Genomic DNA, 27935 nt, shown 5'->3' with positions numbered 1-27935 from the left:
GGACAACGGTTCTCGTGCAGTTGTTTAAATGCAGGAGCCATATTTAGGTTCAAAATTACGTACTGGTATTGCGCTTTTAAGCCCCATAGATGTTATGCCAGTGGGTTAGGTCTCATAAGATCCTAATATTTCATTGGGCGACTGTCCTGGGCGGCAGAATGTGCCAATAATCTCTAGATGTTTTATTTTTACGTATGCCAGCCTGAGTTAAAGATAATTGGCCTTAGGCTAGAACGTCGATGTGACATATAATGTTTCGAACCTACTGTCTTAATATAGGTCATATAAATTGCGCACGCATATAGAGTGAAAAAAGTACACATTTTGTTTAATGCAAAACCTTATAAGCTGCCGTCCTAGCTACCAACGAGTTTTGCATGAAGCCTCTGAGCTACCGAGCTTAACGCTGATTCCGAACAATGTATAGCTTTGTATCACCAGGTCCAAAAGTGACATGGCATTGGTTGGTTTGGTTTGTGGAGTTTAACGTCAAAAAGCAACTCAGGCTATGAGAGACGCCATAGTAGAGGACTCCGGACATTTCGACCACCTGGCGTTCTTTAACGTGCACTGACATCGCCCAGCACACGGGCGCCTTGCCTTTCGCCTTCATTGAAAAGCGGCCGCCGAGGCCGGGATTCGATCCCGCGTCCTTGGGAACAGTAGTCGAGCGCCGTAACCACTGCGCCCCCCGGGGGGGTGTGACATGGTATTGCTAATTTCGAAGGATAACTTAAAATAATCAGAAATTACTTAGAAAGACACCGGGTCAAGGATGAAAACTTGCGAATACAAGGATTGACTAGTAATTCAGGCTAATATGAAAGAATTAGGGTCAGCCATTAATATTAGGAAATAATTGCTCCTACTTAAGGGTAGTTCTAAACAGCATAACATTTAGGCCAAGTTAGAAGCCTATTACCGCAATACGGTTATTAACACCAACTAGCCACACGAGATGAAGTTGCGTTCAATATCAACATATCACATTATGCTCTAGGACTAAAGGTGCATCCTCAGCAAAATTAGGAATTATGCAGCATAGCTAAGAATAATTCGGCGTAAGCAGTGCTGTACGTGGCTTTCCGAATCAACAATCGGTTGTGTCGCCTCTGGCGCTAATTCTTGCCTTGCAGTTCACAGTGCTGTCGGCCCCTAATGCGGGTGGTAATAAACTACTACACGTTACTTAATAAGGATTACAATATCAGAAAACTAAACTTTGCCCAAAGATGCCAACTAATGCTTCTCCATTTCTAAATGTGTTTGGTCGAGCTTGGGCATCTCGCAATTATTTCTGTTAACGCACACTTTCGTTAGACTCCGTTTACCCTCGGAGGCTAAGTGCTGCTGAAATGTGTGTGGAGTGAAGGCTTTCGCTGTAGATCGTCTACAGCGATGTAATTCGTCTCTACAGGTTATCACCAGCAGTTTATTTATCTTATTCTTCTTGTCGTTTTTCTGTAGCAGCAACGAGCAGGTCGATAACTAACGGATGTCGTTTTGTGTACCGGTGCAATGCACGAGAGTAGCGTAGTGTAGCTTTCGCTGCGAAAATCTAAAATAAAGATATACTTTTTACCCAAATATATTATACTATTTTAATCAGAGCCTGATAGTCTGCAACCTTCGCTGCTTGGTCGTGCCTTTCTAATGACGACTCCTATAAATGGCTAATATATATATATATTGCCAAGGGGCGCTCGGAGTAAAAACGACGTTGAAGTGAACCGGCTCCGGACTCGCAGGACTTACCTAAAACTAGGACCGGGCAATTCCACCTGTACCGGCTCTGTTAACCTAGCCCCAGTCGCCAACATAGTGAGAAATCTGGTGGAGGTGAGGTATGATGTCCCGTATCCCTACACTAAGCAGGAGTGCTGGTCATATATTCGAGAAAACGCCTGTTCACCGCACTAGCCGCAGGCAACGAGGCCTACCACCTGAGTTTTCCCCCTCGGGCATGACTACCAGGAGCCACGACGTCGTCGCAATGCCTGGAGCGACCCCCGCCCCCTACGTGACGTTTCAGAACCCCCGCGTCCAAAAGACCTTTCACGGGGACACCTACGAAGACGTCGACGACTGGTTGCAGCACTACGAAAGGGTAGCTACATTCAACCTCTGGGATGACGCCGCACGGCTTCGAAATGTATACTTCAGCCTTCAGGATGGCGCTCGGACGTGGGTCGAGAACCATGAAGAGCAGCGGTCTTCTTGGAGTGAGTTCAAGCGTCATCTTGTGGCAACTTACGGCAACTCAGATCGCCGCGAACAGGCCCAATGCGCTCTCCAATCTCGGGTCCAAATGCCTAACGAAACCGTCGCGGCGTATATCGAAAACATGACGTGCCTGTTTAAGCGTGCGGATCCTACGATGTCCAAGGACAAAAAGCTGCGCTACCTCGTGAGCAGCATTATTTGAGATCAAAGAGCAGCTTTTTGTCTGGCCTGGTGCGCAGCGCGCCGAAAACTGTCGCAGAATTCCTTGCGAAAACATTCACTATAGAGAACGTGCTTCTGCAGCGCTCTTCACCACAGGATCGTACCGTCCACCTCGCCTCCGTCTCTGCTGAGTTGCCGAGCTCATACCAGCTCCTGCCTCCATTGCGAGCGTTGTACGCAACGAGGTGCTGCAAGCGCTCCGGCCTCCATTTCCAAGCGGTGAAGCTCGCCCTGCTCCTCCTCTTACTCCACCCGAGTGTCACCGCCCTACATACTCCCAGGTGCTGCAATACTCTCCGCCCTCGTCGCCGTCCCTGATATCTGGGAACGTAGCTGTGCCGAAAACAGCAGCCCCCGTGATCCAGTATATCAGAGATTCCCGACCGCCTACACGGAAAGCAGACGAGTGGTGTACCCCCGATCGATGGCCGTTATGCTTTCACTGCGGTGAACCGGGTCATGTCTATCGGTGCTGTCCTTACCGTCGACTGGGTCCTGAAGGGTTTCCAGCTGATTCTCTGCGGCCTCGCTACGGCGAACGGCCTCGAGCCGTTGAAGATTTCATCAATAACCAGCGCCGGGTTGTTCCGTCTCGTCTGCGACAATCTAGATCACTGTCACCCAGGGTTCGGCTGTCGCCATCTGCTATGAGGTCCTCGTGGGCAGCGCAAAACTGAAACCAGCGACCTTCAGGGGCACACTCGCTGGACATCGCTGCACGGAACACCCCCATTGATGCGGACACGAAAAGACTACGCATCGACATTGAAAAAGTCCACGGTTACCGGTCCGCCACCTCGACGCACCTGCAACCACGATGAATTGCCGATGGAACCGACGATGAAACAACGCACCCGCAACGACGACAAATTGCCGGTGGAACAAATGACGCAGCCACGCACACGCAGAGACGACGAATTGCCGGTGGGACATATGACGCAACAACGCACCCGCAACGACAACGAATTGTCGGTGGAACGGATGCCGCAGCAACGCATCTGCAACGACGAAGAATTGCAGGTGAAGCAGACGCGTACACCGACGCAGAGCACTGCAAGACTCAGAAGCCTGACATTCGCGAGCAGCTTTCATTGGGCATACCCGTACTACTGGATGGTCGCCATGTTCGAGCCCTGTTGGATACTGGCGCTGTACATTCTATTTTGAGCAGCCAGTTTGCCGCAGTTCTCAAGAAGGTTTTGACTCCGTGGGCTGGCCCACATGTTCGCACTGCGAGTGTTCATGTGATTACTCCTCTGGGCATCTGCACGGCCAGAGTTCAAATTTAAGAGTCAACATTTATGGTAAGCTGCCTTCTTCTGAAAAGCTGTTCGCGTGACCTGATTCTGGCCGTAGATTTTCTGCGTGAATATGGCGCAATTATTGACCTCCGGGATTCTAATGTCTCGTTTTCTACTGAGAAAGCAGTGGCCCTCAGCGGTGCAAAGCGACCACTCAATGTGCTTCGAATTTACGCGGACAGGGTCACTCTGTCACCCCGAACCAGCACCTTCGTTAATGTCAAATTCAATGCCCTTCACAATGGTGACGCAATAGCCGAAACTAACGTCTCGTTACTGTTGACACAATGAGTCTGCGTGGCCCGCAGTGTGATTCATCTTCACATGGTCAGTCCAAGGTACTTGTTACCAATTTTTCGCACAAGTATCGGCACCGTTTTCGTGACACTTGCTAAGCTTTCGCCGCACGCATCTCTGGTGCCTCCGAGTGCTAGTCCACAGAAACCGTGCCACTGCCCACATCCCTCGACAATCTCGATGTCAGCTCAGAGCTATCGGTCAGCCAGCGTGATCAGCTGTTTTCATTGTTACTCGAATTCAGAGAATGTTTTGCATCGCCGTCAAACGTGAATCAAACTCTTATCGCCAAGCACCAGATCGTAACGTTCAATGATGTGCGCCCAATCCGCCACACCCCTACCGCGTCTCTTCAACCGAGCGCGAAGTTATTAAGTCACAAATTAAGGAAATAGCTCGAAGATGAGGTTATCCAGCATTCCAATATCCCGTGGTCCTCCCTGGTCGTTCTAGTTAAACAGAAAGAGGGCACGTTACGTTTTTGCGTCGATTACCGCAAACTGAACTCCGTAACCAAGAAGGATGTCTACCCCTTGCCGCGGATTGACGACTCTCTCGACCGCCTTCTGCGTGCAAAGTATTTTTCTTCCATTGATCTACAAACTGGCTACTGGTAGATTGAGGTCGATGAGCGAGATCGTGAGAAGACGACCTTCGTCATACCCGACGGCCTTTACGAATTTAAAGTTCTACCTTTCGGCCTGTGTTCCGTGCCGGCCACATTTCAGCGGATGATGAACACTGTCCCCGCCGGCCTTAAATGGCATTGTTGCCTAGTCTACCTATATGACGTGGCGGTCTTCGCAGAATCATTTGCACAACATCGTAAGTGCCTGCGGTCAGTACTCGAACCCCTTCGATCCGCTGCCCTGACATTTAAGTCCCAGAAATGCCACTTAGGCTACCAAGAGCTTAAATTTCTCGGCCATGTCGTCAGCGCCGCCGGCGTGAAGCCCGACTCTGATAAGTTTGCTGCTGTTGCAGAATTTCCCCATCCACGTGACAAGAAAGCCTTTCGCCAATTTCTCGGCTTGTGCAGTTACTACCGGCTTTTTATCGATAACTTCCTTGATCTCGCTGAACCGCTGACTAGGCTCACCCGGGGAGACACCTCTTTTGTTTGGACTCAAGAGCAAGAAGCTGCTTTTGCCGAGCTGCGTCTCCATCTCCAATCGCCGCCTGTTCTAGCCCATTTCGATGAGCAGGGGGAGACAGAAATACACACCGATGCCAGTAACATTGGCCTTGGAGCGGTTCTCATGCAATGTCAAAAGTGTGTTGAACAAGTCATTGCCCATGCCAGCCGTACTTTATCCCATGCCGAGACGAACTATTCAGTTACTGAAAAGGAACGCCTCGCCATTATTTGGGCTGCTGCGAAATTTCGCCCCTACCTTTATGGTCACCCATTTAAAGTGGTCACTGACCACCATTCTTTGTGTTGGCTGGCCAACCTGCGTGACCCATGCGGTCGCCTGGCGCGATGGAGCCTTCGCCTACAGGAGTTCGATCTCACTATTTTTTTTAAGTCGGGACATAAGCATGAAGATGCTGACACGCTCTTCCGTGCGCCTGTCGAGCTCGCTTCACCAGACACGGATAACGCTGGCAGTTTCCTCGCAGCTGTTGATGCTTCAGATATGCCTCATCAGCAGCATGCCGATCCAGAGTTAGGAGTAATGATTCATTATTTAGAAGGTCAGCCAGCCACCATACCTAAGTGCTTTTCTCGGAGCCTCTAAACTTTCTGCCTGAGAGATGGTCAGCTTTATAAGCATAACTCTAGATCCGAGTCGAGAGCCTACCTCCTCGTGGTACCCACAGCTCTGAGAGAGGAAATCCTTTCCCCGTGCACGATGAACCAACTTCTGGCCACATGGGCTATTCTCGCACACTTGCTAGAATACGATAGACATTCTACTGGCCCAGCCTTGCCACTGTTAAGCGCATGTCAAGAGCTGTCGGCAATGTCAGCGTCAGAAGGCTCCTCAATCAAAGCCTGTAGGCCTCCTCATGCCCATAATACCACCACGAGCACCGCTTCATCAAGTCGGCATGGACCTTCTCGGTCCTTTCCCTCGGTCGTCCGGTGGCAATCGATGGATAATCATCGCCACAGACTATCTGACTCGCTATGCCGAGACCAAAGCATTACCTAGTGGTACAGCGTCTGAAGTTGCCCATTTCTTTGTACACCAGATAATGCTGCGGCACGGTGCTCCTACCTGTAATATTACTGATAGAGGGACTGCCTTTACTTCACAAATGATGGCCGAAGTCGTTCAACTCAGCGGTACGATGCATCGAAAATCTACTGCTTACCATCCGCAGACTAATGGGCTGACGGAAAGGCTTAATAAGACCGTCGTGGATAGGCTGGTGGTGTATGTCGACGCCCAGCACAAACCGTGGGATGCGATCACGCCATATGTGACATTCACATACTATACGGCAGTCCAAGAGACTACACGTTTCACGCCGTTTCGCCTTGTTTACGGCAGGGAGGTTCGGACGGTGCTGGACGCAATGCTCCCTTGCAAAACAGATACCGAACTTTGTTCTGACACCGAGCAGTTTGCCGAAGATGCTGAGCAAGCACGCAAACTAGCATTCGTCCACATCACTCTGCAACAGGACAGAGATTCACGACAGCACAACCTCCGCCACAGACAAGCTTCCTACAACTCCGGGGACCAGGTTTCGGTATGGACTCCTGTTCAACACCGCGGCATATCAGACAAGCTAATTGGCCGCTACTTAGGACCATATAAACTCGTGCGGCGCATCAGCAACTTCAATTACGAGGTGCTCCGGATGAATCAGAGCACACAGGCTGTCGGCTACCTCGTCCAGAGACAGTTCATGTCTTGCGATTGAAGCCGTACTTTGCGCGGTGAATGACAAACTGCATCTGTAAACTTTTTTTTTTGGGGGGGGGGGGTTGCTTTTGTCCGCTTGTGTGCACGTGTGACTGTGTCTGTTACGCTTCAGGAGGGAGGAATGCCAGGGGGCGCTCGGAGTGAAAACGACGTTGAAGTGAATCGGCTCCGGACTCGCAGGATGTGCCTAAAACTCGGAATGTGCAATTTCACCTGTACCGGCTTTGTTAACCTAGCCCCAGTCGCCAAAACTGTGACAATATATGTATGTATATATATATATATATATATATATATATATATATATATATATATATATATATATATACGAGGGGACATACGAGATATTACGTATGTCCCATTTGCATACAACGTGGCCTTCTAAGAAACAACTCGATTTCATGAAGAATTTCGTCGCGGAGATCTGCAGGGATGACCAAAAGATAGGCTCGGTCACTGTAGCCGGCGCTTTTCATGTAAAGGATTCCGTCGCGCGTACCGAAGGATGACACTTTCTTAGCAAACAGGCGAGATACTGCAGAATCGAAACACTCGAGATGATCGATCACAGTTTCGAGGTCTGCATCAGCCCGTTGCGGGCCCTTTATTCAGAGGAAATGATAATGCAATCAAAATGGGCATCTTCGTCCGAACTGTCATATGGGCCAAATCCACATATGACTGAGACTATATATATGTATATATATATATATATATATATATATATATATATATATATATATATATATATATATATATATATATATATATATATATATATATATATATATATATATATATATATTGTAACAACGCTGCGGCGTCGCCATCACCATCGCTGGTCTCGGGCGCCCATCTCTCGCGCTGAAGCTGTGCTCTGCGCCTGGTATTCGGATCCTGCTGTGCCCGAATTACTGCCAGCGCTAGACGTTCGAATCAACTATGAAATCCACATTTTATTTGGTGGAGGTCAGTCTGAGGTTCCTTGTACCCATCTCGCCCTGGAACTTCGCAGCAGAACGTTGACTACCCCAATGACGGAGCCGACTTCATTGCACCTACTTCCGCCCGTCACCTGCACAGGTGTGCTTCGTCAACAGGACCCCGCTACCTTCAGTGGAAGCAGCGATGACGACGTCGACGATTGGCTGACCACTTACGAACGGGTCAGCCGTCACAATAACTGGGACGACAATCGTAAGCTCAATAATGTCATCTTTCACTTGAGCGACGTCGCTAATCTATGGGTTCGAAACCACGAGTTGGACATTAACACCTGGGCGAATTTCAAGACTAAATTTTCTGATGTCTTTGGCCGCCCCGCCATCCGAAAATCCGCGCGGAACAGCGTCTTCGATCGCGACTACAGCTGCCCGGTGAAACGTTCACCAGTTACATTGAGGACATTGTGGATCTGTGTCGTCGCGTTGACCGGACCATGACCGAGGCCGTCAAGATACGTCATGTCATCACAGGAATTGATGACGGTGCTTTCAACATGCTCATAGCGAAAGGCCTCACTACGGTCAAGGAAATCTACGACCTCTGTCAAAGCTACGACGAGCTCCGGAAGGTGCGGGTTTTGATTCGCCAGCCTCATGCATCACTCGCTGGACTAGCCGCGGAGAGGGAGTCATCTAGCCTCTCTGAAGACATCAAGGCTTTTGTACGCCAGGAGGTCGCGCGACAACTGTCCCTGCAGCCATATGTTAAGGATTCGTCACCAACTGGCCTTGTTCCGGAGCTTCGCCGTGCAATCCAGCAGCATGTATCTGAAGTCGTCCCTAATCCTGTTCCTCAATCAGCTCCGGTCGCACCCTTAATGCCGTTCCCCACGCCCACAATTTCATCGGCCGGCGTTGCGCCAATGAGCTACGCTCCAGCTTTCGCGCCGGCTCCTCTTCAAGTATTGCGTCACACGTGTGCCGAAGTCACTTCAAGTCCGCCCCCTGAGCCAGCATATGCCTATGCTTCGCCCCCCATGCGGTCGGCACCAACAGCTTTTGCTCCCCTCCTGCTTCAGACACGATCTCCATGGCGCACTTCAGACAACAGGCCTATTTGCTACTACTGCGGCATCCCTGGGCACACTACACGCTACTGCCGGCGCCGAATAAATATGGCCTTTGCTGCACCTCCTGCGCCACCTTATTTGTCCCCCCAGTTCCCAGTCCCATCGGGTCCTCAAACAGCACCCCTTGATCCTCCGGAGTTCCTACCTCGTCGTTCGCCATCACCACGTCGCCGCTCCATTTCGCCAATGCGCCGACGACCCGCTACCCAGCCGGAAAACTAACCGCCGCAGTTTACGAGGCACGAACTGCGTATTCGATAGAATTTAAAAGTCCCCGACTGAGCGCCGTGTTATTGCTGAACAAGTCGATGACATGCTGCAACGCGGAGTAATTAGAGAATCCTGTAGTCCATGGTCGTGTCCTGTGGACCTAGTTAAGAAGAAGGATGGCTCCATACGATTTTATGTTGGTTATCGCCGCCTCAACAAAATTGCTCGTCGTGATGTGTATCCCCTCCCACGAATCGACGATGCCCTAGACTGCTTGCAAGGCGCAGAATTCTTTTCCTCACTCGATTTGCGCTTTGGATATTGGCAGGTGCCTATGGCAGAGGCCGTGGCGGAGTCTTACTGGGAAACTCTACTGACCAGCACTTCTGCTCAAGACCAGCGCCGGATCATCTCCAGTGCTATGCGAAGGATAGCGCTCCAAGGGCTATCCTTCGCTTTGTAAGGGTGCCCTCCTCACAGTGAGGGAGCACCCAAGTGCCATGTATGGGGCTTCGCCCCCACTATTCATATCATTGGCATTAAATGTTTTTACCACCACCACCATGGCAGAGGAGCACCGCGCATAGACCGCCTTTATCACTCCAGATGGACTGTACGAATTTAATGTTATGCCGTTCGAACTCTGTAACGCCCCAGCCACATTTCAAAGAATGATGGACACTGTACTGTGTGGCCTGAAATGGAACATCTGTTTATGCTACCTCAATGATATCGTCGTCTTTTCAACCGACTTCCCGACCCATCTGACTCGACTTCGTCCGGTCTTCACCTGCCTAACCCACGCCGGTCTTCAACTTAACCTCAAAAAGTGCCGCTTCGGTGCCCGCCAGCTCACAATACTCGAACATGTTGTGTGCAAAGATGGAGTTCTACCTGATCCTGAGAAGTTCCGTGCCGTTGCTGACTTTCCGAAACAGACCAATTTGAAACAACTGCGAAGCTTCGTGGGCCTCTGCTCGTACTTTCATTGTTTTATTCGCAATTTCACAACCATCATAGCCCCCTTACACAGCTCTTGAAAGGCGCCCCTAACCTCTCCTCTTGGTCGCCAGCCTGCGATGATGCATTCGCGACGCTGCGCAATGTTCTAACGTCACCGCCAATCCTTCGCCATTACGACCCTACTGCACTTACAGAACTTCACACCTATGCCAGTGGTGTCAGCCTCGGCGCCGTCCTCGCCCAGCGCTAGCCTGGCTTCTCCGAATATGTTGTCGCTTACGCAAGCCGTGCTCTTACCAAAGCCGAGTCCAACTACTCCGTTACCGAAAAGGAGTGCGTAACAATCGTGTGGGCTATAAAGAAGTTCCGCCCTTACTTACAAGGCCACTCCTTCGAGGTAGTTACAGATCATCACGCTCTCTGCTGGCTCGCGTCTCTCAAGGATCCGTCTGGCCGTCTCAGGCGCTGGGCTTTCAGGCTTCAGCAATACGACATCCGTGTAATGTACCGCTCTGGTCGATGCTCTTTCTCGGTCACCGGTGCGTTTGCCTAACTCATCATCCCCCCCTCAAGCCTCCTTGTCAGCACTCACCATTGAGGATATGCCTTTTTGAGCAACGACAAGATCATTGGGTTTCTAACCTGCTAGATGTCCTTGGCACTACTTCCGCGGCTATACAACCTCGGGCACTCCGCAGACAGGGCTCTCTTTTTACCATTCGGGACGGCCTCCTCTACCGAAGGAACTACAACTCAGACGGCAGAAAATGGCTTCTTGTCATTCCGCGCCACCTCCGCTCCGAGGTTTGTGCCCACCATCACACTGACCCGCAAAGCGCTCATGCCGGCGTCCTGAAAACCTATGATAGAATTCGTCAGAGGTATACTGGCGGGCAATGTATAATTTTGCACGTCATTACATTCGCTCTTGTACCGCCTGTCAAAAACGCAAGATTTCTCGCCACCCGCTGGCCTTCTCCAGCCTTTACTGTGTCTAGCTCGCCCGTTTGATCGCGTGGGAATCGACCTTTATGGTCCGCTGCCATGCAGTGCCGCCGGTAATAGATGGGTCATCGCCGCTGTCGACCACCTCACCCGTTATACGGAGACTGCTGCACTTCCCGCGGCGACAGCCGGAGAGGTATCCCATTTTCTTCTGCACCACTTCATTCTTCGACACGGCGCCCCTCGCGAGCTACTCAGTGATAGAGATCGTGTCTTCCTTTCCGAAGTAGTCCAAGAGCTCATGTAGTCTTGCAAATCGATACATCGGGCTACAACCGCGTACCACCCGCAAACCAACGACCTCACGGAGCGTTTCAACCGTACGCTTGGGGACATGCTCGTAATGTATGTTACATCTGAATCTGGAAGCTCCAACTGTGACCAGGTACTGCCATTCGTAACACTCGCGTGCAACACTGCCACCAAAGCAACAACTGGTTTTTCACCCTTCTTTCTCTTATACGGCTGTGAACCACCTTGTACTCTGGACACAATTTTGCCATACCATCCAGATGCGTCTGAGTACATTGCTTGGTCCGATATTGTACAGAATGTCGAGGAATGCCATCAGCTAGCTCGCACGTTTACCTCGAACACTCAAGGCTATCGCAAAGATCAGCATGATAGCGATACCCCTGCTCCGACGTTCCTGGCCGACAGCTTCGTTTGGCTATACGTTCCTGACACCAACAAACTAGAAACAAAATACCACGGACCTTATCGCGTCTTGGAACGCACATCCCCTGTTAGCTACATCATCGAGCCAGTTACCCCTTCTTCCGACCACCGCCGCCGCGGCGGTGAAGTTGTCCATGTTAGCCGCCTCAAGCCGTATTGCAACCCTCTGGTTGTCTCTTCTCCGTGAGTCGCCAGGATGGCGACTACTTCAGGCGGGGGAAATGTAAAGAAGACGAAGAAGAAACAACGCTGCGGCATCGCCAGCACCATCGCTGGTCTCCGGCGCCCATCTCTCTCGCGCTGAAGCTGTGCCCTACGGCTGGTATTCCGATCCTGCTGTGTCCGAATTACTGCCAGCGCTAGACGTTCGAATCAACTATTAAATCCACATTTCAATATAGATATTGAAGGATGGGTGCGCGGTACTGGGATTGAAACCTAGCACCTCCACCAAAAGTAGGATGGGGGTTTTTTAGAGGTACAGGAAAGCGATCTAGAAGGCCGTCAGGTACAGTCTACGAACGAGCAGGTCCAGAGCACACACTGATAGCGATGTCACTGGCGATAGTGCACGGAAACTTATTCTTCTTATTCGAACGTACGTCTTCCTCTTTACAATATATATATATATATATATATATATATATATATATATATATATATATATATATATATATATATATATATATATATATATATATATATATATATATATATATATATATATATATAAAGTAACCCTAAACTTTTCTTGTTTGCATTGCATATTTTGTATTCTTGTAATCCACCCCTTTCTCACTGAAACTTCTTTTACCCTGAAGGTCACAATAACTAATAGGGCTTTCCTTCGTTTCCAGTGCTGTTTTCAGTCGCCATAGAAGTGGCGTCAGGAACCACTTTCTGTCCTTTTTGGTTGGAGCCAGGGTGGCTTCTGACCAATAAAAATGTGGCTGGTCACAGAAAAGTCATGTTTTTAATGGCCAACGTGAACGGCTGAGCAGTAATCGCATAACAAATACCAAAGTCATAATATACGACACATTGCTGTTGCACAACGTACTTGTTCAGCTATAATTCTGCACAGATCAAGAAAACTATATTTATTGTGTGCGAGCGGAACGCATACATTACGTACTTCTTTGACTAGTAATAAAAATATCAATACCTGTTTATTGTGCTTGGTTAAGCATGCCAATTCTCAGGAAAGATGCTTACGAAGCTGCGTATTAGCGCTTGAAAACCTGCGCGAGGCGTGAGCATCTGCATCGAACAATAACACCGTTGAACCGGATGCAAATTAGGAGAGAGAAAAAGTAAATTGTATGCAACACTCACCAAAGTTAGGCAGAGAAGGTTGAAAAATTAATGAGGCCCCATTGTCAGAACCGCATATTGGCACTACTCCAGCAATATCCAGTTTTGTGCACCTTATCGGTCTTTTATTCGGCATTATATGGCACACATTCCCTCTTATCGTTAATTGAATCTGTGCATGTTTCACTATCCCAGCCTAAACGGTGTCATAGCGCTCACGCTTAACCGAATATAAGCACACATTCGTCCCTTATTAATACGCCCCACATCAATATGGATGACTTGAGTTATGGATGTTTCTTATGGAAATTAAAATGTATTTACGCCTGTTGGACGTAGAAACTAGCCATTCGGACGCTGGGCAATGCTGAAGTGGATAGGAGCCATTTGAGCCCATGCATTGTTGTCGCGTTAAAAGGGAAGCGATGAGAGCAAGGTTTATACTTCTCTTACAAGTCATTTGAATTTCTGCACATTAATCGCAGGCCGGTTAGGGAAGAAGTTAAAAAATGCAAATGACTAAGTAATAGCCTTTGTTTTTCTAATGCGCTAAGGTACCCTTAACGTTATCATCTTTCGTGTTGTATGCAATCTGTGGAAACCCAGTTGCCTTGTCTCCTCCTTCGCCGCCTCCAATCACCACCACCCCAACGAGCTTCGTGGCAGCGCCGGCTGGGAGAAGAGGTAAATACCTCCGCTTGGGGAAAAGAGACGAGCGATGGGTGCGCCACCCATCGCGAGCTCCCGCGAGAAGACGAGATGGAGATTCTGGATCCAGCTGGCAACAAGAGGAGTCGTCTCCCGCCGCCTCTCCCGGCAAATGCCGGGGGATAGCGGGCACTGAGTAGGCAGCGCACACGGGTGGTGCATGACTGCCAGTTTTCTGGTTCTCAACAGCGAAGCGACCGGTAAATACCGCATGCTTTTGCCGCCTCCCGCGGCAAACGCCACGCTATGGCTCTGTCCGAAGAATGCGGCACGCACGGGAGATCCCGGCCGCCATATTCACGGCGCGTGAAAATTTCCGCCGCCGAAGTCGCTCCCTCTTCCCCAGCCGGTGAGTCAAAAGTCCTTCTTACGTAGCCTTGCCTTCCAAGGAAAACCTTGTTAATGTATAGCTATCCGGTATGGTCTGTATTTTTTGCAAATGCAATAAACAGTATTCAAGTATTAACGCTATGTCGTCCCCGTACGTTGCCCTTTTGTTCCCTCCGCGGGTCGCTAGCGAGGACGCTAAATCCGCGGGGTAGCGACGAGGCGGAAGGCCGTCCCTCGCATACAGCTAGCGAGAACGTTGCACCTGCGAAGTATGATCGGGGTGGAATACCGTCCCCTCGTACCGCCCAACGTGGTTCTTTTGTAAAGAAGCACTTGAGCTGCTTGCTCCGACAGCCACAACGGTAGCCCGACGTGTGGCAAACCGTTGGGACAAAGAACAATAGTCAGTTCGCGAAGTGGAGTGCCTGCCCGGGCTTTAATTAACAGCGTTTCGCCTGATCCGACATCGGAGTGATAGCAAGGCTAATTTGCTTTCTTGACGGCGAGGTGAGAAGAGTTGCAGCGAGAACGAATGCTTCTGCATGTATTTGTGTGTTTGAGTGTGTGGAGCATTTTTATTTTTGTGTGTGTGTAATGTGCCGAGACCTTTGAGAGGTGCAGCCACGAGGTCCGTATATGGAGCGCGAGACCGAGCCGTCCACGGACAACCGCAAGCTGGAAGCGAGCGAGTGCCTCAGCCGGGACGGTGGCCCTACTTCTCTTGTGTATAGTTGTAAATATTTCCTCTTCTGTCTCTTTTGCTCTGGGAGCCAGGTGCCGCAATCGACTGACTGGTATTGCAGCCGTGATTGCCGGAAAGCACCGGGGCGCTCCGACACCGCTGGACGCGGTGGGCGCCGTTCACTGAGAAGTTGATTTTCGATGACAGCGAGCGATTAGGGTAACCTTCAGTTTTTTTGGCGGAGATGCACATCCTCGATGCGTTGTGTTCTAGCTATTGTTCTTAACGCTAGAGCGAGCTGGCTAAGGCTCTTTTTGGAAGCTGCCTGTCGCTCATCGGAGGAGAGGCTAACCGTGGCATACAGGATGAGCTAATGTGTTTTGCTTGTTTATTTTATTGACCTCGCTGTAGCCGAACATCTCGTCTAACTAGATAAAGCTAACTTTGTTCAAATGAACTTGGTATGTTAGCGCTGAGAAGGCGGATCAGAATTTTCGCAGAACCAGATTTTTATGCCGGCAAACGAACCGCGGATGCCCGTGCGTTGTTCGGCTTAACGGAACGCAGTGCGGTGCCACATAAAATTGTGTGTGACTCGCATTGGCCCGCATTTTACCAAATGGTCATTTTGCGCAATTTATTCAAGCTTTTTGGAGATCTGAATTTTGTGCAGAGATCAAGTGAAGCCGCCTGGGTGTCACCCGTTAATAATTAGGGGGTATTATTAACGATGCGCCCTTAACGGTGCGCACACTCCCAGACACCCTTAGAGTGAGTGGGGGTAGCTGTTCCGGTCGCAAAGGAGATGCCCTCGACTTGCGTGGCAAGCTCAGCCGGAATTCAACTACCTTGTAGTGACAGAAGGGGGTGGTCGTTTGGTGCCCAGCGGTCGCCGGTTCAAGTCAGAGTAAGGGTCAGAGTCAGAAGTAACAAACAAAACACAATTTATGTACAGCAAGAGACGATACAAAGGGACACACAAGATCACTTGAAATGCGCAGACGAGAGGTTCACAGAATAACAAACGCTAAGCATGCAATTACACAGGCATTCAATAACATAGAGGCTTTCCAACAGATCAAACACGAGAGAGTTACATAAACAAACACCAAATTGTTCACCGGGCACTGTTGCAGTCCGACGGCTCAAGAGTCACGATGTGGCCGCCATACGAGACGAGCGCCGCTCCCTTGAAAGTCCGTGGGCTTGCCAGCAGCGGGTGATCCCCGGGAGTCCAGCCGAAGCAGAGGCGAGCACGTCGCAAAACACTGACGAATTGACTGACTGGCTGACTGACTGACTCATCAAGCGGCGCGGTCTCTTTAAATAGGGCGCGCCGCGTCTGTTTGTTAGCACGCGCCAAAGCTAGCGCGCACACACACGTAGCTTCGCTGGTTATAGCGCTCTCTCTTTCTCCCGTCGAGCCGCGCGTCGCCATTGGCCAGGTCCCATAGAACATGCTAGAAGTTTCTGGCTGATTCCAGTCCGATGAACCACCGTCCTCCCCGGGCAATGGGAAAGAGGGTCACGGCAGCGCGTACAAAGCTACGCGCTCTCCCGCGCGGGGAAGGGGCTTTTCTCTCCATGCTCTCCACGCGACGCCGCGCGCGCCTAGCGCTGTATCGGCTTGATGAAAATGGGGGCCGATTTCGTGACACTGGGCCTGCTGCCATTGTCTACGTTCCTGAGTTCTGCGCTGCGGCCGTGAATCATCGAACCTGCGGAGGCTCGCCGAACCAGTCCGACTTAACGGGAGAGGAGGCCGACCCCCTGACTGCCAACAAAGGCGTGTAAGTGGTAACAACCCCCCCCCCCCCCCGTCACGCTGGCTTCTGGGACCTGCCGATGGAAAGCAGGGACTCCTTCACCTTGCTGCTCGCGGCACTGGCGGCTTCCCGGTGCGAGCTATCTGGGGTCGTCATTAGAAGTCTCATGTGTGCCTCGCTTTCTTGACCTCGTCCTTCGTCACTGGTAGAACGTCTGACTGTTTTTTCCTACCGCCAATCTCGTTACGGTCCTGACTACTTTGGCTACTGTAGAGATCTGTATAGAACTCCTCGGCTACTTTGACTATCTTGTCCATATTCGTGATGACGTTGCCCGCCTTGTCCCTTATCACATACATCTGGTTTTTACCTATGCCCAATTTCTTCTTCACCGCTTTAAGGCTTCCCCCTTCTTTACAGCATGCTCAATTTTTTCCATGTTATACTTCCTTATATCGGCCACCTTGCGCTTATTGATTAGCTTTGATATCTTGGCCAATTTGATCTGGTCTGTTGGATTGAAAGCTTTCATACTCTGGCGTTTCTTAATCTAATCTTTCTTCACCTTCGCCAGTTTCCGGTATCATTTCTAACTATCCTATCGCCTACTTCTACCGCACACTCAGTAGTGATATCTGTGAAATTATTGTTCATTGCTTCTAGGGTAATGTCGCCACCTCGGTTAGAGCTGTTTATCTATTTTTTAGCAAGATCCTGAATTCTTCTGCCCTCCCCCTCACCGCTAATTCGTTGATGGGTTTCTTTCTTACTAATCTGTTGTGTTCCTTCAGATTTAGGCTAATTCGGGACCTCACCATCCTGTGGACACTGCATCGCACTTTCCTGGTTACCTCTACATGTTGCATAATGGCGGGGGTTGAACACATTATGAAGTCCATTTCATAGTCTCCCCGTTAGGACTTTTCTATGTCCATTTCCGGTTCTTCCGTTTGCTGAAGAAGGTATTCATGATTCTTAAGTTATTGCGCTCTGCAAACTCAACTAGTAACTCCCCCTGCTATTCCTAGAATCAATGCCATAGTCACCTACTGCCTGGTCTCCTGCCTGCTTTTTCCCTACCTTGGCACTGAATTCGCCCATTAGTACAGTACACTGCGTCTTCACTTTTCGCATTGCCGATTCTACATCTTCGTAGAAGCATTCAACTGCCTGGTCATCATAACTACACGTAGGTGCATAGGCCTGTACAACCTTCAGTTTATACCGCTTATTAAGCCTAATTACGATGCCTACCACCCTCTCATTATTACTATAGAATTCATCTATATTACCCGCTATATTCTTATTGACAAGGAAACATACTCCTAGTTGTCGCTCTCTGGTAAACCTCGATTACACAGTACATGCCCATCCTTCACCACAGTATTAAGGTAGTAATTACTCATTGCATCCACCCAAGCGCAGCCATACGGCTACAAAGGAAAGCTATACAGCTTTCTCAGAAACTTCGTAGGTAAAGAAAAATTCGTCCTGATCCGGGTATCGAACCCGGCACCACCGCCTTTCCGGGGCAGTCGCTCTACCGACTGAGCTAACCAGGACGGTCAGCAGATCAGATGGTAGGGCGAGAGCGAATTGATCTATAACTCGAAGTGGGAATGGTGTTGGTCAAATATTTAGGGGAATCTCCCAAGGTAGAGTAGATTTGTAATAAGGGAGTAGCAGGTTTTTATAATTCTCGTAAAGGTAAAGGTTGCATAGATTGAGAGGGTAAAAAGGGATGGATGACAAAGTTTGTGTACGCTAGCAGCAGGTCTCCAAAGTTGCAACTTTCTGAAAGGGCAAAAATGGCATTTTCCACCTGTTGTGATTTACGATTTTTTTTCCCGAGAAAACTACACCGTATCATGCAAAATTTTTGTATCGAGACATTTGCCTGCCACATATAAAGATTTAAATGAAGACAAAAAATTGTCATGGGACCTTGATTACAGTTCTTATCTGAACACACCCTTATCCTCATCATATGTGCACTATTTTAATGCTTCTCATCAGTGTGCAGAATGAAACAGGTATTCAATTTGCCCAGCCTTTTTTAGTGCGCCAGCACAAAATGACCAACAGCCAAATGTATCTTCAATAGAGCAGGAAATGAGTGAGTTAAGTGAAGATTTTGAATTCTGTAAGTTCCAACTACAATAAAACTTTTCAGATAAATTGCACGGAATGCAGGCAGGCTGCTATATGTGGTCTATGGTTTAGTTCCATGTCTCCTGATAGGCCATGTAGGTGTATGAATTATGCTAATCAGCAACAAATGTCAATGGTAAAGAAGGTGACACATCAAAATTAAGAATTGTTTACCAGTCTCGTAACTAACCTTAGTTGAAAACGTGACTGCCTGACTCCATTCTTTCTAGTTGCACATCGCAAACAGTTGCAAGCGGGTGATGGCTTGCATAAATATGCCAGAGCTCAGAGGGTGAGCAGCAGGGCAGTCGACAGGCAAGAAATGGTCTGAAGCTGGATCCGCAGAATGCACTGCAGCTTGAGCCACCTTGCCCTTGTCAGTGATGAGTGGTGACATAGAAGAGGGTTCCAAAGTAGCTGCAGGTAAAGTAGACAAGCCTGTATTATAAAAGACTGATCAGCAGTAATAATGGCATTGGCATGCCCTAAAGTGCAATCAGATTTGGCGAAAAATTATTCTGAAACATGTAAAAGTAAGTTACATATTCAGTTGTATAATAACTCACAAAAATATACTTCACAGCGTGCAGAAAGAAACTGGAGCACATTATGCAAATGTTTATGCCCCATACTGCAAAATATTCCTCCCTTTGCTGAAATATTACAAGAGATAGCTGTTTGATTCCGAGAAAAAAAAATCAGAAATAGTATTGGCCACAAATTCTGCTACCTTTTAGCAGGCGTTTTGCAGCTACATGAGTGCCAGTACAACACAGGCATTGCCAGAGTTCTAACACATTCAGATCTTTGTATACTGCCCACAGAAGGAATAAAAAAAAGCCTATTCAAGCCTATTATTTGGTGTTTAAGAAAGTTGTTTTTAAATATCTTGGCAGAAACTGTGGACGGAAACCAATTGATGAGATGTCATCCATTAAGTTAAAAAAAAAATGACCGCATAAAATTCAATTGTGAATATGAAACCTTACTTTCGGTACAAAAAAAAATGTAGATGTGAATATTGAACGGTATGAATGGGATCTAAAGGAAATCTAGCAAAGGCCACTTATCAATGGGGCTTGGTATAATTCCTTTAGGAACCCGGTACGTACCTATTTTTAGAAAAAATCGTTCTTTATTGCAAGGCATACTATCACACGAAAGAAAGAAAAGAGAATGCGAGCCATAAAACCGAAGAGGTTAAGTTTTCAAAATTTATGGAATAAACAAAAATGAAAAAATCTGGAGAATATACATTCCTTTTTTTTCTGCTTCTTGAGCAGTTTGTCAATCTTAATCTCATTTTGCTCGCAAGACTCATAAAGCGATGCTTTACTGACTACGAAATCCATAGCTTGTGTCGTGCAAGAACAGCTCCAGGAAGACGCCAATTTGAAGCCATGACTGCGATCGATCGGCCTGTGCCCAAAGCAAGCACAGCACGAAAACAAAACAAAAAGAAAATGCTGATTCAAAACCAAACACAGAAACCGGAAACAAAGAAACTAGCTGGCCTACAATATGGCTCTTGTAACAGGCAAATAGAACTGCTCCAAATAGTAGATTTAAGGAAAAGAGCAAAGAAAGTGAACATTTAGTCAGAACAAAAAACATAGCAACACTGTAACAGCAACTTACTGCACGCTTTCTGGCCTAGAATCCAAGCTGTTAGCTTCTACTTGAATGCAGAAGCATCACCTGCAAATATCCATTCAGTGTAATGCCCACTACCGACAACACAAATTATAAAGGACTGTAGGAAGCAAGTGTAAAAACGATAAGAGAAACATCACAACCCAAAAGCAAGACTTTACTCTCCAGGCAAGCGGATACAAGACCCTCACGATAAAAACAGCTTATGATGCGATTTTGGAATTGGTTTATTGATTCCTCGTACAAGCGAGAGGAGGCAGGGACTAAAGGCAATGTGAAAGCCTGACAGAGGTCCCTGCCCCCCCCCCCCCCCCCAGAAATTAAATATGTAAATCCTGATGGGGAAAAATAACATTGGTTGGGCATAGTAGCCACTCAAAATGGTGCTTTGTAAATTATGCGGTTTAACGTCCCGCAGAGGCAAATGGGATATGATCATACAGGATGGCTAAAGAATATTTTTAAACCTCAGTAAATTCGCTACGCGCACTCACAAGGCACCATACCCCCTATCCGCTTCTCCATTTCACCTCTATTTAACCTGCTACCTAGGGATGATCAGCAGAGAGGAAAAGCCGCGATGACGGATGAGAAAGTGGTTTGAGTTCCTACGTCCGCAAATTGCTAGCGTTATCTCGAAAGTCAGCGAAACATTTTATGTACAAACATGCTGTGTTTCCTTTACTTTGCCCCATAACGTGAACTAGCAAGAATCGAAACGAGTTTCGAGGCCGAGTGACCTCGACAAATCAGCGCTCATCACCCAACTTCCAAAAAAATTTCGTTTCGTGAACCTCATGCGCGTAAGGCAAGGAAGCCCCGTACGCTTATATTTTTTTAATTTTGTAAGGAAGGAGTCCCATTCTCTTGCGGCAAATCTGCGATAACCGCCGCGACATCCAACTTCATGAGCGATAACATTTTTGCAGTCAGCTGAAACCCAGCGCGTTCCGTTCCAGCCCGTTCTGTCACGTTCGAAAACAAACGACCAACAGTGCGGCAACGCGGTAGGCCATTATTACTGTTCCCGCGCTGCCCGTCTCGGATTGTGATTGAATATGCTTACCTTTACAGACGATTGCATAAGCCGTGCAGAAAGCTGTTCGCCTTCGCACCATCGGTGCGGAACCAACAAGTGTGAGTTCAGTTGATCACGCAGAAAAACATTTCCCCGCCTTCTTCCTTCGAACGTCTCAAACGTGACACGGTGAATCGACAATACGCTTGAGCAAAACGAAGAGCACGAACACTGAAAACTAACCGGCACGATAAATGCCCGTTTGCTCGAAACATCACCTATCGACGGCACTTCACAGGCGTACACACTTCTGCAACAATTATGCACGTGAAACGCAGGACATTTCACGACGGTTCGCAATCGATGCTGCAGATTAACGATAGTCGAAACGTGGTCACATCCGCAGCGTGCAAGCAGCCATGTTGGCGAGAGGAAGGCAGCCTGGGTAACTACCGGCGGCCGCCTGGTGGTGAAAGGGTAAAAACATAGAGATAGTTCGTTTCTGTTTCAGTTTCGTTACAAAAATGAAGCTTGAGTGTGTTCTGTTTTTTAGTGATATTTCTAGTGCCGTATTTTAGCACAAAGGCACAATAGCGGCAGTAGAAATCAGAGCAATACCTAGAAAATTGCCAGTTGGGGGCAATGTGAAATAACGACCTGCTGCTTGCTTTGCATTGAGTTTGAAAAGTGCACGTGCCAGTTCAGATGACATCATTAATACGATTATCTTTTTCCGGTGATGGATTAGCGAAGCCGAACAAAGTGCACATGAAATTTTGTTGTAGAAAATCAGTAGTCTTTAAAACGAGGCAACTGTCTTAAATATATAATCGGCAGCACAGTAAATGAAGCAGCAGAATTGGAACCCGAGTAGGAAGTCCGTTGTCTAGGTATTGTGCGCAGCAGTGTCTCGCTATGCGTGCAGGTAATACGGTGCTGAACAAAGCTGCCTGGTAGATGCGCCGACAATGATGAGACGACGTAGATAACTTTCTCTCTTTTTTTTATAACCAGCACAATTTTTCATGCATTCTCTAAACCAGTACTGATTGTATTTTGCTGATGCAAAGGTCATGTGAATGTATGTGCATGCTAACTGCAATGCATTAAAAAAAAGAAATTGAACTAATCAACTTTCCTGACAGATTAAATATCGTATACAAACGTTCAATATTTTCTGTGGTTACCGTCGCTTAATTCCACTTTATTTTTTCGTGATACATAATAACAACGACGCATTTGTTGCCGCACCCTTTCAGCGCCGTCGTTTGCACCCTTTTGGTAAACGCCCGTTCTGCACCCTTAACATAGGGCGCATCGGCCGAGATAAGGTGCAATTTTGTAGCGCACCCTTTTTAGCACCTTTAAAGGTGAGATACTGCACAATAGGGTGTTTCAAGGGGGCGCTATGGGGTGCAAATACGCGGCGCACCCTTTTTTCCACCCTTAAGGGTGAGAAGTTGTTTAGTGTGTAATCCTGGCCAAATCTCGCGGTTTTGCAATCGGCGCCGCTCGCTTCGCTATGGCTCCACTATCTGCTCTGCACGGCACGTCCATCAGCCTCTTTCCAACACGCAGCCTTTCAATCCAATCGCTGCAGCAGACTACTGGCAGGCCGTCTTGAGAAACCCTTCTGCGTCAGATCGCAGCATGACCCCTCCTCCGCTAACACGGACACGTTGATCGCCGTCACCACGCCGGCGCTCGTTATCACTTATCTCTAAAACTAGCCAGTGCGACCGATGGAGATGAAGTTGCTGGACGTCTGCTGAGTACCGATCTACCTCCCTCTGTTTTAATGCTTAAGAACAAAGGTAACGTGTCCGTCGATGGTGTTTCCACATTGGCTCTTGTCGATACCGGGGCAACTGTTTCAATTATATGTTTAGGATTTAAATGGTGGCTAGAGTGCAAAGGGTTGTTTCAGTATGCCCCTGAATCGACATTTTGTGGAGTGAGTGGTGAATCATGACGGCCTTTGGGAGTGTGCAATGTGGAAGTCAAACTAACTGGATCAGTTTTCTAAGCGGAATTTATCGTTATTGCCCGTTCCACTCATGAAATAAATTTAGGGTTGGAGTTTTTGAAAATGTGTGGTGCTACAGCTGACTCGCAGTGGGAGGAGGAGGAAGATGAGGCGGAAAGGCAGGGAGGTTAACCAGTAAAAGCAACCGGTTTGCTACCCTGCACTGGGGGAAGGGGAATAGTGGATGTAAAAGTTTTGAGAGAGGAATAGTTGAAGTTAGTACAGTCACATAACAGATATGTCACATCACGTCACAGTCATATCATAGCAAACTCATAGTCTTTCGGTTAGGCGTGTGTTTTTCATAAAGCCGAGCAGTGCCTGGAAGGCCTTCACCACAGACGTATCATAGTGGTGTGGTCTATTTCTAGTACACTCTTTGGGGTGGTCTATTTCTAACACTCCCTTGTGCCGGGTCTCGTGGAAAGTTCGCGCGATGCGGAAGTTGTGTTTAGCCTGTCTCAAGACACAGTCGTGCCATCGTGTACTGCAGAGTGCGTCCCAGTTTCCTCATCGCCTCGCAGCAGTGACACGTTTGAGGCTGTAGTACAACATATTTATTCAGCTTGTTTGAAAAAGAATGCCCTTGTACCTCATTATGTACCTCACTGTATGGTCTCTGTGGTGAACGGCCATGCCTGGATGTGAACAATTAATTACTCCCCCGAACCGCCGTTCTACCAGTTGGCTTGAAACTTGCCTCCTGTGGCCACGATATGCCCCCCGCATTGACATTGGTCGAAATCATTCCAGCCGACCCTATCAGAAGGATCCGGTGGCAACATCTACAATTACACTTTTGGTCAACAGCAGCCCCAATATCCCCCAGTGCCTGGCCCTGGTGAACCCTCTGCTCATCAGGCGCACTGGACCGCCTTCTATCCCTGCGACTCGCATTCGTCACGCCAAAGACATCAGGTCTTACCACCCGATCCGGCAGAAGCCCTATCGAGTGCCAGCATCCGAGCGCAAGGGGAGCAATAGCAAGTCGAAGAAATGCTTGACAAAGGGCTAATTCAGAAGTCCTCCAGTCCTTCAGCGCCCCTGTAATGCTGGTGAGCATGAAGAATGGTACGTGGAGGTTCTGCGTCAATTAGCGCCGTCTGAACGCCATCACTATAAAGGACGTATCCCCACTACATCTTACAGATGACGCCATTGACGGTTTTTCTGCCGCCTCTTACTTCTCGTGTGTCGATCTAAAATCTGGTTACTAGCAAATCAATGTGCACCCTAATTACAAGAAAACGATTGCATTAGTCATGCCAGCCGCATGTTTGAATTGAATGTTACACCATTCAGACTTTGCATCGCGGCCGCATCCTTCGAAAGATGTATTGACATAGTGTTGCGCGGTTTGAAGTGGGTCAATTTCATGTGTTACCCGGAAGTTGTTGTCATATTTGGAAGGACCTTCGGCTATTTGCGTAGCGCTGCCCTCGTCCTCAATTCCAAGAATTGCCAGCTTGGCGAGCGCTAGCCATTGGTGCTGGGGCACCTAATTGACCAGCACGGGGTACGACCTCATCCTCAGAAAACAGTGGCGGTCGACGCGTTCGAATCACCAAAGATTGTCAAAGACCTCCGCAGTTTTCTTTGGTTGTGTTCTTATTACCGTCGTTTATACACCGGTTTGCTGATATCGCCGTCCCGCGGAGAAGTCTGCAATGCAAGAGCAATTTTTTCGAATAGACCACCGAGTGTACAGCCTCTTTTCGTCAGCTGAAGTTGCTCTTGACATCGCATCCAATTGTACGCCACTTCTACCTTACCGCACCCACAGAAGTTCACACGGACGCAAGTGGTGGTCGCATTGGGGCTGTTTTATTTTGTGCCCCAGAGGATGAGAACATGTTATCGCAAATGCAAGCCCTTCTCTCAACAAGCCTGAGCGGAATTAAACGGTCATGGAGCGGGAGTGCAGTGGACTTCGGCATCCAACGCTTCAGCCCATATTTACATGGACGGCCATTCACCAATGTTACTGACCACCACTCTCTATGCTGGCCGACAAACCTTCGGGATCCTTGTGGTCGTCTTGCGCAATGGGCCCTTCGCATTCAAGAGTATACTTTCTACGTTGCCTACAAAAGTGGCCGTTGGCACACCGATGCAAACTGCCTTTCGTGGCTTTCCCTGCGACGCCCGACTGCAGCCCCACTGACTGCGACGCAGACAACTTCGACAATTACATTTCTTCCCTGGTTACAAATTTTTCAGACCTTGATGTTTAAGAAAAAAATAGAAAAAAGATCTCAGCTTCAAACCTCTCTTCAACTCCCCTCAGGCCCGTCCCGTTACTGGCCGGTTTTTTGTACGCGACGGTCTCCTCTAGAAAACCGGTTTTCAAGTGGGCCCACGATTACTACTCGTAGTTCCTAAAAGCCTGTATTCATCTATTTTGCGCATATTGTACGCCTACCCCACGTCTTGTCATTTCGGATCTGCTCGTATGCTCCGCCATGCTCAAATATGGTTTAATTGGCCTAAGATGCGATTGATCAGTTGAACGCTACATGGCCAGTTGCGCGCATTTCAACGCCACAAACATCCTACGGCTGCTGTAGCTGGTATGCTGCACCCTGTATCGCCTCCGAGCGCACCCTTCGAGCAAGTCGACCTCGACCTTCTGGTTCCGTTTCCAAAGTCTTGCTTTTGCAACCGCTGGATTGTCGTTCGCGCCAATTACCTGACTCTGTACTTAGAAACGGCCGCTATTCCTTTGGCTACAGCATATCAGGTGTCTATGGTTCTGCTGTGCTCGGTATCCTTAAGCCACGGGCCACCACGGATTAATATTAGTGACTGCGGCTTCCAGTTCACTGCGGATGTCGTCGAAGAATTCCTGCTTCTCTGCGCAAGAACTTTTCGCCACACAACGCCCTATCACTCGCAAACAAACGCCTTGACTGTGCGCATAAACTAAACGTTGACCAATAAGCTTTCAATGTACTACGTGGCCGCGGATTACAAAAACTGGGACACCATTCTGCCTTTTGTAACCTACGCTTTTAACACTGCTACCCATGCAACGGCGTGTTACAGCCCTTTCTTCTGTACGCCCGTTAAACGCGCTATAACCTGGATACAGTCTAGCCATTCTAAGTCAGCGATGATCCCTGCATTACAGAGACCTTGTTCCTCGCTGAAGAATCTCATTGAATTGCCAGCTTGCGTACTGTATTTTCGCAAGAACGTTTCAAGGCAGGCTGCGATGAGCACTGTCGATGAGTTACCTACGCTCCGGTTGATGTAACCTGACTTTGGCGACCGCTTCGCCGGCATGGCCTTGACCAGAAACTGTTGGCGCACTGTGATGGACCTAATTACGTCATTTGTTACCCCCATCGGTGACGTCCCCTACGAGATTGTGCGCCTAACTACGACAGGTCGCCGTTTGTCAAAGACAGAGCTTTGTCATGTTGCGCACTTGAAGCCCTGGAACTCTCGTGAGACTGCGTAACTCTTTCTGTGTACTTCGGCTGCGCAGGGGTAAATTGTAAGGGCCGCAAAAAAGATTAGGTGTTGAAAGCTGTGGAGGAGAACGATGTATGTTGATAGAGTGCGTGCGCAGAAACTGAGAAACTAGTAGCGGACAAGGCGTCTTTGTCACCCCAACACCCCTATCTTCATGAACGCCTTCGAGCGTAGCAATATTACTGGGGAGATTCGGTCGCATTCCCTAACACATATCTTTTTCGGAATTTTGCTACCTTCTTTGTGCAAAACTATGAATGCATTGCAGCCACTATAGAGATCCTCCAGTATTTTGAAATACGGCTTATCCACACCATGATTTCATTATTTTGCATTACTGCTGAGGTTTTTACTGAATAAAGCGCTTTTTCATAATCAATGAATGCTACGTGTAACGACTGGTTATATTCATGGCATGCTTCAAGGCGGAAGAATACACCTTCCGTCGGCTCCAAACCGACACTCTCGTTACACCATTTAAGCTCCACGAATGGTACCCCTCACTTTACACCAGAGTGTCCACACTGTGGAGAAATAGCTATGGCTTTTCACATGGTGTGGGCATGTCAATTAAATCCCTTTATCGATAAACTTCCTAACCCCAATTTAGAGCAGTGGGAGGCATTCTGCACAGCGAGATCCCCGACCAACCACGAGGACTGGTTCGCAGGGCCCACGCTGCGGTGCAGACCACTGGACTGCCGGAATAAGTGAACCACCCACAACTCCGAGAATTCCCAAGCACTCAATAGTTTTCACTCAATGAATCAATCGATCCCCTGGTGGATGGTATGGATATGAGGGATACTACGTTCACTTTCCGAGGCTTAATCATTCGCCTATTTTAAGTCTAAGGTTGGCTTTATTCATTTAGCAATTAAGCTGACTGTCGTATATTTTTTCAAGCCCTTATCTTCCTCTTTCTTATGAATTAAAATAATGTTACCGTTTTTCCATG

General features: G+C 48.4%; 1 long non-coding RNA gene across 1 annotated transcript; it reads right to left on the bottom strand.

The window, feature by feature from the left end:
• Positions 1-17951: 17951 nt before the first annotated feature.
• LOC146174228 (uncharacterized) lies at positions 17952-20503 on the bottom strand. The gene is made up of 3 exons (XR_014702058.1): positions 20442-20503; positions 20144-20222; positions 17952-19220 (listed from the first exon to the last, which is right to left on the bottom strand). It is a non-coding gene; the product is annotated as an uncharacterized LOC146174228 (long non-coding RNA).
• Between the last annotated feature and the right edge of the window lie 7432 nt (positions 20504-27935).

Source organism: Amblyomma maculatum, chromosome 11 (assembly GCF_055883805.1).
Source record: "Amblyomma maculatum isolate TAMU_Amacu chromosome 11, ASM5588380v1, whole genome shotgun sequence".
NCBI lineage: Eukaryota > Metazoa > Arthropoda > Arachnida > Ixodida > Ixodidae > Amblyomma > Amblyomma maculatum.
The sequence above is the reverse complement of the archived record's forward strand: the minus strand, read 5'-3'. Positions and strand labels throughout refer to the sequence as shown.